This window comes from Littorina saxatilis, linkage group LG3, assembly GCF_037325665.1.
Source record: "Littorina saxatilis isolate snail1 linkage group LG3, US_GU_Lsax_2.0, whole genome shotgun sequence".
Lineage (NCBI taxonomy): Eukaryota > Metazoa > Mollusca > Gastropoda > Littorinimorpha > Littorinidae > Littorina > Littorina saxatilis.
In genome coordinates this window covers 10,851,899-10,868,553 of record NC_090247.1, presented here as the reverse complement: position 1 = coordinate 10,868,553, position 16,655 = coordinate 10,851,899, and the positions used below count along the sequence as shown (strand labels likewise).

The following is a 16,655-nucleotide window of genomic DNA, read 5'->3' as shown; positions in this document are numbered from 1 at the left end:
GACACACAGAGAGTAGAGGTTAGACATCAAGTCCCGTGACACACATTAGAGAGTAGAGGTCAGACATCAAGTCACGTGACACACATTAGAGAGTAGAGGTCAGACATCAAGTCACGTGACACACAGAGAGTAGAGGTCAGGCATCAAGTTACGTGACACACAGAGAGTAGGGGTTAGACATCAAGTCACGTGACACACAGAGAGTAGAGGTCAGGCATCAAGTTACGTGACACACAGAGAGTAGGGGTTAGACATCAAGTCCCGTGACACACATTAGAGAGTAGAGGTCAGACATCAAGTCCCGTGACACACATTAGAGAGTAGAGGTCAGACATCAAGTCACGTGACACACAGAGAGTAGAGCTCAGGCATCAAGTTACGTGACACACAGAAAGTAGAGGTCAGACATCAAGTCCCGTGACACACATTAGAGAGTAGAGGTCAGACATCAAGTCACGTGACACACAGAGAGTAGAGCTCAGGCATCAAGTTACGTGACACACAGAAAGTAGAGGTCAGACATCAAGCCACGTGACACACATTAGAGAGTAGAGGTTAGATATCAAGTTACGTGACACACAGTGGCAGTCGTGGGTCACGGCGAGTAGACATCGCCCTCAAGCTTTGCGAATGGAACACTCTGAAATCTCTCATTCCTGAGGTGGACCACGACATCATGTCACGTGATACACAGTAGCGAGTAGACATCGCCCTCAAGCTCTGGGAATGGAACACTCTGAAATCTCTCATTCCTGAGGTGGACCACAACATCATGTCACGTGACAAACAGTAGCGAGTAGGCATCGCTCTCAAGCTTTGCGAATGGATCACTCTGAAATCTCTCATTCCTGAGGTGGACCACGACATCATGTCACGTGATACACAGTAGCGAGTAGACATCGCCCTCAAGCTCTGGGAATGGAACACTCTGAAATCACTCGTTCCTGAGGTGGGCCACGACATCATGTCACGTGACACACAGTAGCAAGTAGACATCGCCCTCAACTTGCTTTGCAAATGGAACACTCTGAAATATCTCATTCCGCACGTGGACCACGACATCATGTCACGTGGCACACAGTAGCGAGTAGCCGCAAGTTCGAATTCGTGCCGGGACGGACACGGGTAAACTTTATGTGCAGACCCAGAGACGGAAGCCATGTCCCACCCCCGTGTCACCACAATGGCACGTAAAAGATCTTGGTCATTCTGCCATATAATTGCAGCTGGCTGATACCACCTAAACCCGCATACACGTGTATCTCGTAAAAAGCCGTGAGGGCGTAAAAATCGAATCATATAACCCATATCTTGTACTTAAAAGGCACAATTTTAAGCCTGTAGAGGACATAAAGCATTCTCTCTTTCCTTATGTTCTTAACCGGTGTATGGTACAGAGTAGACGCTTTGCCTTTCACAAGTGTTTTGTGTGTGGGATTATAAAGAGCATCTGATTCCTATGGTTATGATATTCAGTCATGATTTGATAAAATGTGTTTAGGCGCACTGTGAATCAAAACAAGGATGATGATGATGATGATGATGATAATGATGATGATGATGATGATGTTTGCATATATATGTGTGTGTGTGTGTGTGTGTGTGTGTGTGTGTGTGTGTCTGTGTGTGTATGTGTGTGTGTGTGTGTGTGTGTCACTGTGTGTGTGTGTTCTTTATGGAGATACCTGCGTCTCCTTCAGGAAATGTTTCGTCAATTTCGATCTTTATTCTAGGTGTTATGGTTCCAAGAAAAAAAAAACACCTTGACAGATCTGTATGACTCTAATTTCTTCCACATAAAAACACCACCCGGTGTTTTACCCCTAATTATTTAAATCTATACACAGAGAGAAATGGACATTCCACTTGTTTGTATTCCTTGCAGTCATTTGTTGAAATGTATGCAAATTTAAGGGCAGTTGAGGAATGAAGTATTTGAAACGAACCAATGCATGTATGTTTTATAAATCAACGCAATGTTTACATGTAAATATTGGAAATAAAGAAAACTATTACGTGTGTGGACGTGTGTTGTTGTACTCTCTCTCTCTCTCTCTCTCTCTCTCTCTCTCTCTCTCTCTCTCTCTCTCTCTCTCTCTCTCTCTCTCTTACTTTCATTTTATTATAATCATGTAGCAGTAGTTTTCTTTACTTGCTTATTCTTCAGCAATTTTAGACTAGTCCCTCTTTAGGGCGAGGGCCAGATGTAAAAAAGCAGATCACTGCTTACGCTATTACCCTCGTTAAATAAATAAAATGTTCTTGTTCCCTCTCTCTCTCTCTCTCTTTCTCTCTCTCTCTCTCTCTCTCTCTCTCTCTCTCTCTCTCTCTCTCTCTCTCTCTCTGTTGGTTGAAACGTAGCTCGTTTATATTGCTTATGCCACAACCCTCGTAAAATAACATTTGATTTGATTTGATTTCATCTCTCTCACTCTCTACCACGAATATCCAGGATTGATTTGTTCAAAACTAGTCAAGCCTTCTCTGGCTCTATGGTGTGGAACTCGATTCGTTCACACACACACACACGCACACACGCACGCACGCACGCACGCACGTAACAACTGTTGAAGCGTTAAAGCGAATGCAGACAATCTATGCAAGGGACACAATCACTCAGCATCTTTCCACCCTGTGCCTATCAGTAGTGACTTCCCTTGGTCAGTGGACGGAGAACGTCGCCTCACTGACTGAATCAGTCGGGGGCGGACTCGAATGTTCATGGCCAACAAACGGCTTTATCGCAGTTCATATTAGAAGTTGCGGAAAATGATTAGTTGGGTTTGCATCAGAAATATAGATTCTTTGTTAACACTACTGTAATAGAAACATCGTCCAACCAGAGGTGCACCACACTAATGTAAGAGATACATCGTCCAAGCAGAGGTGCACCACACTACTATAAGAGAAACATCGTCCAACCAGAGGTGCACCACACTACTGTAAGAGATACATCGTCCAGAGGTGCACCTCACTACTGTAAGAGAAACATCGTCCAACCAGAGGTGCACCACACTACTGTAAGAGAAACATCGTCCAAACAGAGGTGCACCACACTACTGTAAGAGATACATCGTCCAAACAGAGGTGCATCACACTACTGTAAGAGATACATCGTCCAACCGGAGGTGCACCTCACTACTGTAAGAGATACATCATCCAACCAGAGGTGCACCACACTACTGTAAGAGATACATCGTCCAACCAGAGGTGCACCACACTACTGTAAGAGATACATCGTCCAACCAGAGGTGCACCACACTACTGTAAGAGAAACATCGTCCAACGAGAGGTGCACCACACTACTGTAAGAGATACATCGTCCAACCAGAGGTGCACCACACTACTGCAAGAGATACATCGTTAAGCAGAGGTGCACCACACTACTGTAGGAGAAACATCGTCCAACCAGAGGTGCATCACACTACTGTAAGAGAAACATCGTCCAACCAGAGGTGCACCACACTACTGTAAGAGAAACATTGTCACGCCCAAGCAGAGGTGCACCACACTACTGTAAGAGATACATCGTCCAAACAGAGGTGCACCACACTACTGTAAGAGAAACATCGTCCAAACAGAGGTGCACTACACTACTGTAAGAGAAACATCGTCCAAGCAGAGGTGCACCACACTACTGTAAGAGAAACATCGTCCCAACAGAGGTGCACTACACTACTATAAGAGAAACATCGTCCAACCAGAGGTGCACCACACTACTGTAAGAGATACATCGTCCAGAGGTGCACCTCACTACTGTAAGAGAAACATCGTCCAACCAGAGGTGCACCACACTACTGTAAGAGAAACATCGTCCAAACAGAGGTGCACCACACTACTGTAAGAGAAACATCGTCCAAACAGAGGTGCACCACACTACTGTAAGAGAAACATCGTCCAAGCAGAGGTGCACCACACTACTGTAAGAGAAACATCGTCCAAGCAGAGGTGCACCACACTACTGCAAGAGATACATCGTCCAAACAGAGGTGCATCACACTACTGTAAGAGAATCTTCGTCCAAACAGAGGTGCACCACACTACTGTAAGAGAAACATCGTCCAAGCAGAGGTGCACCACACTACTGTAAGAGAAACATCGTCCAAGCAGAGGTGCACCACACTACTGTAAGATATACATCGTCCAACCAGAGGTGCATCACACTACTGAAAGAGATACATCGTCCAACCAGAGGTGAGAGAAACATCGTCCAAACAGAGGTGCACCACACTACTGTAAGAGAAACATCGTCCAAGTAGAGGTGCACCACACTACTGTAAGAGAAACATCGTCCAAACAGAGGTGCATCACACTACTGTAAGAGAAACATCGTCCAAACAGAGGTGCATCACACTACTGTAAGAGAAACATCGTCCAAACAGAGGTGCATCACACTACTGTAAGAGAAACATCGTCCAAACAGAGGTGCATCACACTACTGTAAGAGATACATCGTCCAACCAGAGGTGCACCACACTACTTTGACCTTCGTGACAAATTACAAAACAGCAATTTTCGATAAATATCGTCTCAAATCGGAAGGAGCATGGACGGCTAATGTCAGTGACCAAGTTGTACAGACAATAGAGAACCATGCCAGTCTGCTGTTACTCCAGCAACACCGTTTTTCTTGAACTTTATTTTGTACAGGTGAACCTCTCTTCAAGTCCATTTCAAATGCGGTGTGAGAATGAGAAACAAAGTGACGAAAGCACTCTGGATGCAGACAACAATGAACAGTGAGTTATGCAGAACCAGTCGCCTTTCTGTCTCTTTCAGTTCTCTCTCGTGTCAGACGGACGTTATTTCTCGAAGTGTGTGTTTCATTCCAGGGTATCAGCCTTCCCTAATCAGGTGAAAGCAACACTGGGCTCAGTGGGACGGGGTCTGAAAGTGTGCGACTTGTTGCGCTTGACTCACCTTACACAACAGGGACTTGTGGCACGGGTGCTACTCGCCTCTCGCTCCCTGTTTCGTTTTCCGCACCACAGGGGCTTGTAGCCGCACGGGCCAAACCCCTCCCGGCCACACACGATCGTGCATGCGCGCACGGACGATGGCGTGCGCAAAAACACAAACGCACGTACGCACACACTCAAACACACACACATACACACGCGCGCGAACACACGTACATACGAACAAACACACACACACACAAACACATGTACGCACCTACACACACACTAAAAAACACACACCCACCCACACACACACACACGATCACACACACATACGAACACACAAACACACACAAACACACACACACACACACACACACGTACGCACACTCTCAAACATACACACTCAGACACACACACACACACTAACACACACACTCAAACACACACACTAACACACACTCTCAAACACACACACACTCAAACACACACACTCAAACACACACACACACACACACACACAGCATGGATGGAAGGAGCAAGTGACAGAGGAACCAGCAAACAGGTAAAGCTTGAAGAGGTGGGGGAAGGGGGGGGAAGCTGGGGGGGGGAGTGTTAGACAACCATGGTTTGCCTTATTAGTCAGAACTGGGCCTTTGCGTGAATTTACAACTTATAATATAATTATCAAACATTCTCTTGAGAAAATGAATCGTCATAATTATACGAGGTCTTACACCGATACTACTGGCACGGTATATAAATACAGGCGTGCAAACTCAACGAGCACTGCGCCACAACGATGTCTTTGTCGTGGGAAAAAAAAGTCGTTTGCTCGGCGAGTTCCAATAATAGGATATTGTGTCGAGTGCCTGTCGGGTAAGGAACGGTAAATAAGTTCGATCACGAATCCGATTATTTCCAGGCTGTAAGACCTGCCTCAATACACCGACGCCGTCCCTATTCTTACCTGACCCCTCACGGCACAGGTGTAGGTTTTGTGTATGTGAGAGCACAGCACTTGAACACTCTCAGATAAGAGGCTGTGGCACTGAATTGTCAACTCGACTTTGCTGCCAACCAGACACGGGCACAAAGTGCAAGTGAATGTCTCGTGGCGACGCTTCCGTCTCAGTGCACGTGAATTTCGTGTGATTTCCAGCCGTAGGACCATGCTGTTAATGGCTGTCGAAATGTCTCGGCTGTATACAATGTCGTGTTGTGAACTCTGCTTGTCTGTTTCAAGCCAGGCATTGTGAACAAGTGTCAGGTGTCAGTGATCTACAGTTTTCAAGCATCAAGTCAGGGCGGGGATATAGCGCAGTTGGTAGCGCGCTGGATTTGTATTCAATTGGCCGCTGTCAGCGTGAGTTCGATCCCAGGTTCGGCGGAAATTTATTTCAGAGTCAACTTTGTGTGCAGACTCTCTTCGGTGTCCGAACCCTCCCCCCGTGTACACTACATTGGGTGTGCACGTTAAAGATCCCACGATTGACAAAAGGGTCTTTCCTGGCAAAATTGCTTAGGCACAGTTGATAATTGTCTACCTATACCCGTGTGACTTGGAATAATAGGCCGTGAAAGGTAAATATGCGCCGAAATGGCTGCAATCTACTGGCCGTATAAAATTTCATCTCACACGGCATCACTGCAGAGCGCCTAGAACTGTACCCACGGAATATGCGCGATATAAGCGTCATTGATTGATTGATCTGCTGACTAAGTTTGCACGTGAATTTCATGGGATTTCCACCGGTGGCACCATGCTCTTAATGGCTGTCCAAATGTCCCGGCTGTATACAATGTCCTGTTGTGAACTCTGCTAGTCTGCTTTCTCAAGCAAGGCATTGTGAACAAGTGTCAGTGAAAAGATTTCAAGTATCAAGTCTGGGGGCTGCATTTACTGACTAAGTGTGCACGTGAATTTCATGGGATTTCTACATACTTCAACGCGCTTTGAACGGACACGCCGGCTTTGACGTGCGTTGTCTTCTGTCGTCTGGTGCCAACTACTGTGACACAGACCGCTTCATCTGAGTTCCAGTGACACGTTGAACAACAAACAAACAAACAAAAAACTCAAAGAAAACAAAAACACCCCCCCACACACACAATTCAATGCACTCTCGATGTTTCCTGCATCTTAGTGCATGCAACTTTCCTGACTCAGTAGAGACATCCAGATTTGCCTTCGTCAAAAGTTCGTGAGTTCCGATGTTCGCGAGTTTGTTGAAGTGGTGACGTCACATCCCGTCACGGTCACCACTTTCTAATTTCGGTCCAGATCTACGCGAAGTTCTCCGTGCGTTCGTCTGTTTTTCGAAACAGTGATGACGAGTAGTGTTATATATATGACGAGTCTTTTTTATCGGAATATACAAGCAATACACAAGCAACACTGGATTTTTTTTTCGATTTTTAGATTCATTCCTGTAAAATCTCCCAACTCTAAAACAAATAGGTCTAGTGGAAACAAGTGTCTTGTGCAAGAGAGACCAAGGGAGATAATTGGCTAGATATGTCGCCCGTCGACTCAAGTTCTGAGTTTTGTGTGGGTATCCGTGTTCATGCACTACGCCTCCAAAATGAACAGTTTACAGATGCACAGTCCACAGAAGCGTCGTAAAGATATTAAACTTTAACACTGCGCACATAAAACATATTTTTAACATTATGAAAAGGACTAAAAGTACTCACGAAGATTGCTGATTGAGGTTCGTCAAACATGCCTTTTTCACCACGCAGATCCCGATCTTCGGCAAGCAGTGGTGAGCGCCAAAAACCAAGCGCATGCGCATTGAGGCACAAAGTTAAAAATAGAGAGGAAATCCCCACCACCGACGAATGTTCGTCTGACGAAGGTTGAATCTGGATGTCCCTACTGTCCAAGTGACATTCGTTGATCGAATTCCTGCAGGTTTTGCCGTAGTGTTAGCACAACGGCGACCGTTTTGTTATTGTGGCCTCAATCAGTGTGATTGAAATTCTCTTTTTTTTCCATCTCGCAGCTTACGTCATTGATGCTTACATGTTCGACTGGCATAGCTTCTTGTGCCTTCTGGTTTAACCTGGGCGGTACCACGGAAAAGAAATAGGAATGAAAATAAGCGGCTCTAGATGTGCAAATCAGTGATAGATGGGCAAGTGACGTGATTTGTGTGTGCTACTCCCTAAGGAGGAGTACCGAACGACTGAACCCCTGTCCGCCACCTCTCTTCAACTGAGGTAGGTAGTGTTCATTGGAGAGAGAGAGAGAGAGAGAGAGAGAGAGAGAGAGAGAGAGAGAGAGAGAGAGAGAGAGAGAGAGAGAGAGCGCTAGAGAGAGAGAAAGGGGGGAGGGAAGAAAATAGAGAGAGGAGGGAAGGAGAGAGAGAGAGGGGGGGAGAGAGAGAGAGAGGGGAAGGAGAGAAAGAGAGGGAGGGAAGGAAGGAGAGAGAGAGAGGGAGGAGAGAGAGAGAGAGAGAGAGAGAGAGAGAGAGAGAGAGAGAGAGAGAGAGAGAGAGAGAGAGCAATTCAACCACGGCCCTGTTAGGTCCCTCAGCAGGCAGTGGCATCTGTTGTTCTTTGAAGTTTGATTGCTTTAGCTTTCCGTGTTGCTCTCTTCGTTTTCCGTCTGACCGTCCGTTGAAGCAGATAACAAGGGCATTACGAAACTTACCCTCCACCTTTTTCGGAGTGGGCGCAGGGGGGGGGGGGGGGGGGGGGGGGGGGGGGGGTGGTAATAAAATGGGATGACGTAATGGTGTCTACAAGATCTAGAGTTGCAAAGTGGTCACTTCAGCTGCTGTATTATTTGCAAGACAGAACAATGCAGCACAGGCTTAAATTGTGTCGTGTGTTATTAGCATTCTTACTGATATGTTGTGTCATTATTTTGCTGGCATTCTGGCGAATCAGCTTCCAGAATGAGGATCATTAATATCCCTGGTCACGAAAACAGTTGGCGTCAGTTTTCAGTGTCGCTTAAGAAACAAACTAAGTTTTAGACGTGTACGTCAGAAATATATATATTATAATTCCGTGATCAAGCGTGACATTCATCATCATGATCATTTTGCACGCTCTCAAGTGGTGAGTGATCTTGCTTTCGTCACTGTAAATGATGTATCATATATGAATTTTCACTTGTATTGTATTGTATGGTATTGTATTGTACTGTATTGTATTGCATTGATTTTCAAGAAAAAACCCTGACAACAACACACGACTTTGAACATAATTATATGATTTCGTTAATCCCTGAGTACAACACTTTTACTGGTTAATCTTCTCCTGGCCTACTGCGCACTGCCAGGTTTAATTTCTGTACACACAAAGACCAACAAAGTCGGCGATAAGACTTTGACTGTTAATGTTACAGTTAACTCCACACCAGTACTCATGTGTCGCTTAATTGTGTCTGTTGTCATCACGGTCTGTCTGTTGACACCATCTCGTGTCATCACCGTCTGTTTGTTGACACCATCTCGTGTCATCACCGTCTGTCTGTTGACACCATCTCGTGTCATCACCGTCTGTCTGTTGACACCATCTCGTGTCATCACCGTCTGTCTGTTGACACCATCTCGTGTCATCACCATCTGTCTGTTGACACCATCTCGTGTCATCACCGTCTGTCTGTTGACACCATCTCGTGTCAGTTAGTTAGTTAGCTGTTGCTTTTCGGGTCCAGCGGACCATAATAGGCCAAATTAATCAGGACACCATCTCGTGTCAGTTACTGTCACACTCCTGTGTTTATTGCAGGGAGTGCTTGTGTAACATAAAGACCTATTTCATTTTATTTCATTAACTTCACTTTATTATCCCAATGCTGGGAAATTCGGGTCGCTTCCTCTCAGTGGAAAGCTAGCAGCAACAGAGTCGCCCTACCCAGGTGTGTGCGTGTTTAGGTGTAACCAGCCACCTGCACTAATGGCAGACTGGCCGAGGTCTTCTACGTGCCACTGACTGTGGGGTGGGACATGGACATACACCGTATCTGGGTCTGCTCATAAAGTTGACCCGTGTCCGTCCCGGGATTCCAAGCTATGACCGACGGGCGCATTGGCCGAGTGGATAAGATATCGGCCTCCAATGCGGAAGATCGCCTGTTCGAATCCCGGCCGCGCCTGGTAGGTCAAGGGTGGAGATTTGTTCGATCTCCCAGGTCAACGTATGTGCATACCTGCTAGTACCTTATCCCCCTTCGTGTGTACACGCAAGCACAAGACCAAGTGCGCACAGAAAAGATCCGCTATAAATCCATGTCAGAGTTCAGTGGGTTATAGAAACACGAAAATACCCAGCATGCTTCCCCCAAAAGCAGCGTATACACGTAAACGCCCACTCGTGCAAAAACATAAGTGAATGTGGGAGTTTCAGCCCATGAACGAAGAAGAAGAAGAGGAAGCTATGGCCCTAGGATCACAGTGCCAGCTCTACCAACTGAGCTACCCGGGCCCCCTCTACCAACTGAGCTACCCGGGCCCCCTCTACCAACTGAGCTACCCGGGCGGGCCCCCTCTACCAACTGAGCTACCCGGGCCCCCTCTACCAACTGAGCTACCCAGCCCCCTATTTATATGTGCCACGTTGGCTTTGGTGCAACACGTGTGGTCAACTCGGCCACCCCACACACGTGTGTTGGCACAGCATTAACAGAGAGGTTCGCTAAGTCACAGTGTAAATGTGAGACGATTGTCGGCTCGGACTTGTAATGCCTCATTGTTGGGGAACAAATGCCTGCTCTAACAGTTTCCGTTAGGCTTTTCTTTGCACAACATTCGCAAGACCAGCTAGTACACTGTGCGCTTTATATTTCTCTGTAGGTGAGATACCTCAGTACACTGTTCTCTTGGTATTTCTCTGTACGTGGAACACCTTAGTACATTGTTCTCTTGGTATTTCCCTGTACGTGTGATACCTCAGTACATTGTGCACTTTATATTTCCCTGTACGTGGGATACCTCAGTACATTGTGCACTTTATATTTCCCTGTACGTGGGATACCTCAGTACACTGTGCACTTTATATTTCCCTGTACGTGGGATACCTCAGTACATTGTGCACTTTATATTTCCCTGTACATGGAATACCTCGGTACATTGTGCACTTTATATTTCCCTGTACGTGGGATACCTCAGTACCTCAGTACACTGTGCACTTTATATTTCCCTGTACGTGGGATACCTCAGTACCTCAGTACATTGTGCACTTTATATTTCCCTGTACGTGGGATGCCTCAGTACATCAGTACACTTTATATTTCCCTGTACGTGTGATACCTCAGTACATTGTGCACTTTATATTTCCCTGTACGTGGGATACCTCAGTACATTGTGCACTTTATATTTCCCTGTACGTGGGATACCTCAGTACACTGTGCACTTTATATTTCCCTGTACGTGGGATACCTCAGTATACTGTGCACTTTATATTTCCCTGTGCGTGGGATACCTCAGTACACTGTGCACTTTATATTTCCCTGTACGTGTGATACCTCAGTACCTCAGTACATTGTGCACTTTATATTTCCCTGTACGTGGGATACCTCAGTACACTGTGCACTTTATATTTCCCTGTACGTGGGATACCTCAGTACATTGTGCACTTTATATTTCCCTGTACATGGAATACCTCGGTACATTGTGCACTTTATATTTCCCTGTACGTGGGATACCTCAGTACACTGTGCACTTTATATTTCCCTGTACGTGGGATACCTCAGTACACTGTGCACTTTATATTTCCCTGTACGTGGGATACCTCAGTACATTGTGCACTTTATATTTCCCTGTACGTGGGATGCCTCAGTACACTGTGCACTTTATATTTTCCTGTACGTGGGATACCTCAGTACATTGTGCACTTTATATTTCCCTGTACGTGGGATACCTCAGTACACTGTGCACTTTATATTTCCCTGTACGTGGGATACCTCAGTACATTGTGCACTTTATATTTCCCTGTACGTGGGATACCTCAGTACACTGTGCACTTTATATTTCCCTGTACGTGGGATACCTCAGTACACTGTGCACTTTATATTTCCCTGTACGTGGGATACCTCAGTATACCGGAAGTTTTACCTGTACATAAAACCACTGATATCTGTGTACTATAGTGAGCTACAAGATGTTTCCCACAGTTAAAGGTCGCAAGCAGGGCCGAGGTGCACGACAAAGTTACCAACTGGGTGGGAGTCAGCCTCGGTGGAAGATTGGTTGAAATTGAGATTTGTTGTTTGTTTGTTCGTTCATGGGCTGAAACTCCCACGGCTTTTTACGTGTATGACCGTTTTTACCCCGCCATTTAGGCAGCCATACGCCGCTTTCGGAGGAAGCATGCTGGGTATTTTCGTGTTTCTATAACCCACCGAACTCTGACATGGATTACAGGATCTTTTTCGTGCGCACTTGGGCTTGTGCTTGCGTGTACACACGGGCGTGTTCGGACACTGAGGAGAGTCTGCACACAAAGTTGACTCTGAGAAATAAATCTCTCGCCGAACGTGGGGACGAACTCACGCTGACAGCGGCCAACTGGATACAAGACTGGTATTCAAGAAAGCTCTTTAGCGCCACTTGGCCGCATGGTGGCGCTGTTTGAGCTGTAAGTCGCGCTAATCGGCATTCACGAAAGCCCGTTGTGACCCGCCAAAGTCACGTGACGCCTTCAAAGTTACAGGACCTACCCCTCGTCTCTACAATCGCTAACACCGTGTTATCTTCGTGATTCAAGATGGCGGCCTTCAGGATGTTGGAATATGCCGAGAGAAAAAATCTGAGAAGAAACCGTATTTTCCGGGATCGCATTCATCCTTTGGAGAAATATGAAGATGTAGATTTGTACAGACAGTTTTAGTTTTTTTTCTCGTCTCTCTTACCTTTGTTTTTTTTAAGCGGGGAGCATCCTTCTTCATATATATTTTTTTAAATCAAATGTTTACATGTTTAAGTTATCAAACTTTATCAATAAATTAATATCATGGTAACCAAAAAAACAAAACAAAAACCCATTCCTGCCTAAAAAAAAAATTTTACAAATCAATTTGCTATTATAACGTACTCTTTTGCACATGAAGAAAATAAACAAAAATAAACAAATGCCAAAGAGTAAAGAAAAAAGTACGGACAGATGGTGATTTGAACTCGACTCAATCGCGCATCAGGCGAATGTGAGAACCGTTCGGCCACAGAATCAGTTGATGAAAATGGACACTGTAATGCATTAGAAGACGTTAGCCCGTTTTCACCACCACCATCGAGCATCGGTTGAAATCTTTCGCGAGCGGTATCTCGTAATTTGTCCGCGTTTCGCTGTCAGTCCAGTTAGCACTTCGCTTCCTCTTCCCCTCCATCTCTTCCTCGTGTGCCTGCGCTTTCGCTTGTCCGATGGATGCTCCGTACATGTCGACTGAAGTAAATGTAATGCACACGTGTTCGTTCGCGGAATAAAAGCAATGAAGGCGGATAAGACCTACTGCACGTTCGCACTGAACAGGAAGTGAGGGAAACCCCGTGGTTTATAAATAGACAACCTTGTTAGCTAACAGCGTTCGGAGGGGGACTCGTGAATGCCAGTTAAAATCGGAAGTTAAAGCGTAGTAGCTAAAACGGCTTCAGAATCTGAAACCACCTCAAATTCTTTTTCTTCTTGAATACCACTCCAGCGCGCTACCGACTGAGCTACATCCCCGCCCGAGATTTGTTGTGATTTCAACGAATCCAACCCCGCAGTTTGTTCTTACCCTGTTGGGTTTCACCCACTTTTGCCGCTTCGTGCCCAGGTGTGCTGGACATCACTGGGTCTGCGGTCAGAGTGGTCAGGTGTGACCATCGGTCCAGGTGTGACCATCGGTCCATACACTGAACGTTTGACGCACACTAGGAAACTTTCCAGTAACAACTAAGCTATTAACTTCCTCTTTTTCTACCGTTAATGCCTTTTCCTGGTCGAGCGGTGGTCGATTAATTGCAGTTAATTACCAAACGAACCAGTAAAGGCTACCACACGGAAAAAAGAAGTAAGTCTAAACTGACACGTGCCACCGTCTGATTGGTTTTACCGTGATAAAAAGCAATCGTCAGTTGAAGTCTGTGCACAAGTTTACTTTCGTTGTGTTTACTTAGTTTACTTCACTTTAATCGTGTGTTTTTCTCTCTCTTAAGATCACGACGCACACACACATACAAACACATACACACTCACGCAAGCACGCGCGCACACACGCACGCAAAGACACACACACACACACACACACACACACACACACACACACACACACACACACACACACACACACACTCAACTTGCGACATCCCATACAATCTCAGACTAAACCACAAACACAACGCAAATTGCCTGCCTTATCAATCAAAAGCGTTGTGGAACTGAACTGAAGTGAAATCTGTGACCGCAGACAGACTGAGCGACAAATTAAAGTACCGTGCAAGGACCAAGCTTTTTTCAGTGGAACAAAATCTCAACGTGTCACGTTGTAATGGCGTTTGCTGCACAGGGGTGGAACGCACACAACCCGTTATGCCACATTGTTCTGTGCTCCGCACAATATCGCTTAATATTTCACTTTTTTTCTGAATGATCAATGGTTTGTGGAGCACATTTTTATTTGGCCTTCATTTTGTGGGCCATAAAGTGCACCAGGGGCGGACGAGGGGGGGTGCACAGGGTGCACGTGCACCCCCCCTCCAGCAAAAAAATAAAATAAAAAATTTGGAAAGCTGATTCTATGACCATTATAAGTTCAAATGGCACCAGATGGCACCATTTTGCTTCTTTGAGCCAAATTTTTTTCCGGGGGGGACATGCCCGCGGACCCCCCGAGCAAATTCGGGCGCTTCGCGCCCATCACGTTCACTTTCGATTCAAAGTGCACCCCCCCCTTACAAAGCAACTGATCCGCCCCTGTGCACATGTGATCCACTTTTGGGGGGAACATATTTTGTGGGGCACATTATCAGTTTATGAAGCACAAACTTTAGCCCGTATTTTGGGGAATACTGACATCGTTCGCGAATGATACACTGATGCTATAGTGTCATTTACAAGTAACGGTAGCTTCTTTTCGTTTTCCGGGATCCTTCTTTCTGATAAAATATCTGAGAACGACACTTAATAAGCACTGTTTGACCCCCCGCGGGTTAGGGGGAGTCCCATATTGGTTGGGACGAGAAAGAATTTACCCGATGCTACCCAGCATGTCGTAAGAGGCGACTAACGGTTCTGTTTCTCCTTTTACCCTTGTTAAATGTTTCTTGTATAGAATATATAGTCAATTTTTGTAAAGATTTTAGTCAAGCAGTATGTAAGAAATGTTAAGTCCTTTGTACTGGAAACTTGCATTCTCCCAGTAAGGTAATATATTGTACTACGTTGCAAGCCCCTGGAGCAATTTTTTGATTAGTGCTTTTGTGAACAAGAAACAATTAACAAGTGGCTCTATCCCATCTCCCCCCTTTCCCCTATCCCATCTCCCCCCTTTCCCCGTCGCGATATAACCTTGAATGGTTGAAAACGACGTTAAACACCAAATAAATAAATAAAGAAAGCACTGTTTGCAAAGGAATGGAAAAGCTGGGATACAAATTAGAAAACGGACCGTTCACATTTTTTTTCATCAGCAATTCGTTCCATCCAGTATTTGAAAATCATAACAGACCTTTTTTTGCCCGTGACATCAATTTTCAGCGACAATCCCGCAGTTATTGGCTGCGTCTTTGGTGCGGGGCTGTGAGCGGAGGAAGCCACGCGGGGTGTTCTCGCAATGCACAGATCACCGTTTCTTAGAAGCAAGCTGGCTGGGTTTTGGCGAGTGAAGCTAGAAAAAAGTCGCGTGAAGCGATATAAAAACATTTAGTCTAGCTGTCGGCATCAAAGTAACAGATTAACACCATAAAACAGTCATCGCCGAGACTATATTAACATAGTCTCGAGTAACCACATCAAAAGACCGAGACGGGTCACGCTCGTCTCCGCGTAGCGTGCGAACGCAGTACTTACTTAACCTAGTTTTTGTAATTCTGAGCTCATTTTTAGAGTAAAAGTAACATATGTATATATTTTTGAATTCAGGAGGAATTGAGAAATACGATTCAATCATTTTTAAATCTGTTTGTGAAAACTCGATTTTAATGACAACTTTAATGAGCAAACTGATGAACTAAGTTTTAAGCTGCCAAGCTGAAATTCAATCCCATAGTCCTGACGTCGTCGAAGATTGCTTTATCAAAATTTCAATCAATTTGATTGAAAATTGAGGGCGTGACAGTGCTGCCTCAACTTTCACAAAAAGCCGGATATGACGTCATCCAAGACATTTATCGAAAAAATGAAAAAAATTTGTCTGAGGATATTGTACCCAGGAACTTTCATGTAAAATTTCATGTAGATCGGTCCAGTAGTTTTTTCTGAATCGCTGTACACATACGCGCACACGCACACACACACACACACACACACACACACACACACACACACACACACACACACACACACACACACACACACACACACACACACACACACACACACACACACACACCACAACCCATCGTCTTGATTCCCCCTCTATGTCTTGGTGACTGCTTGTGGATAGGAAGGCAAGGATTTGATGAGCCAATGGGAGCATCTCTCTATAAATTGTTTCCAGCCCGTGCGAGAAACCATTGCGGTTGCACAGCTTAAAATTCTTTTGGCTGTTGACCGGCGACTTTGTCAGTATGAGCGAATCGAATTTCATTGTCGCCTGGA

At 45.4% G+C, this 16,655-nt stretch overlaps 1 protein-coding gene across 1 annotated transcript in view; it reads left to right on the top strand.

Annotated features, from left to right (window-relative positions):
* Window positions 1–2,019, top strand: part of LOC138960830 (uncharacterized) — a 10,009-nt gene extending 7,990 nt beyond the window's left edge. The window contains exon 8 of the mRNA XM_070332477.1: window positions 1–2,019. This exon is cut by the window's left edge and continues 720 nt beyond it. The gene's annotated coding sequence lies outside the window, so the exon portion shown is untranslated.
* Window positions 2,020–16,655: the final 14,636 nt, after the last annotated feature.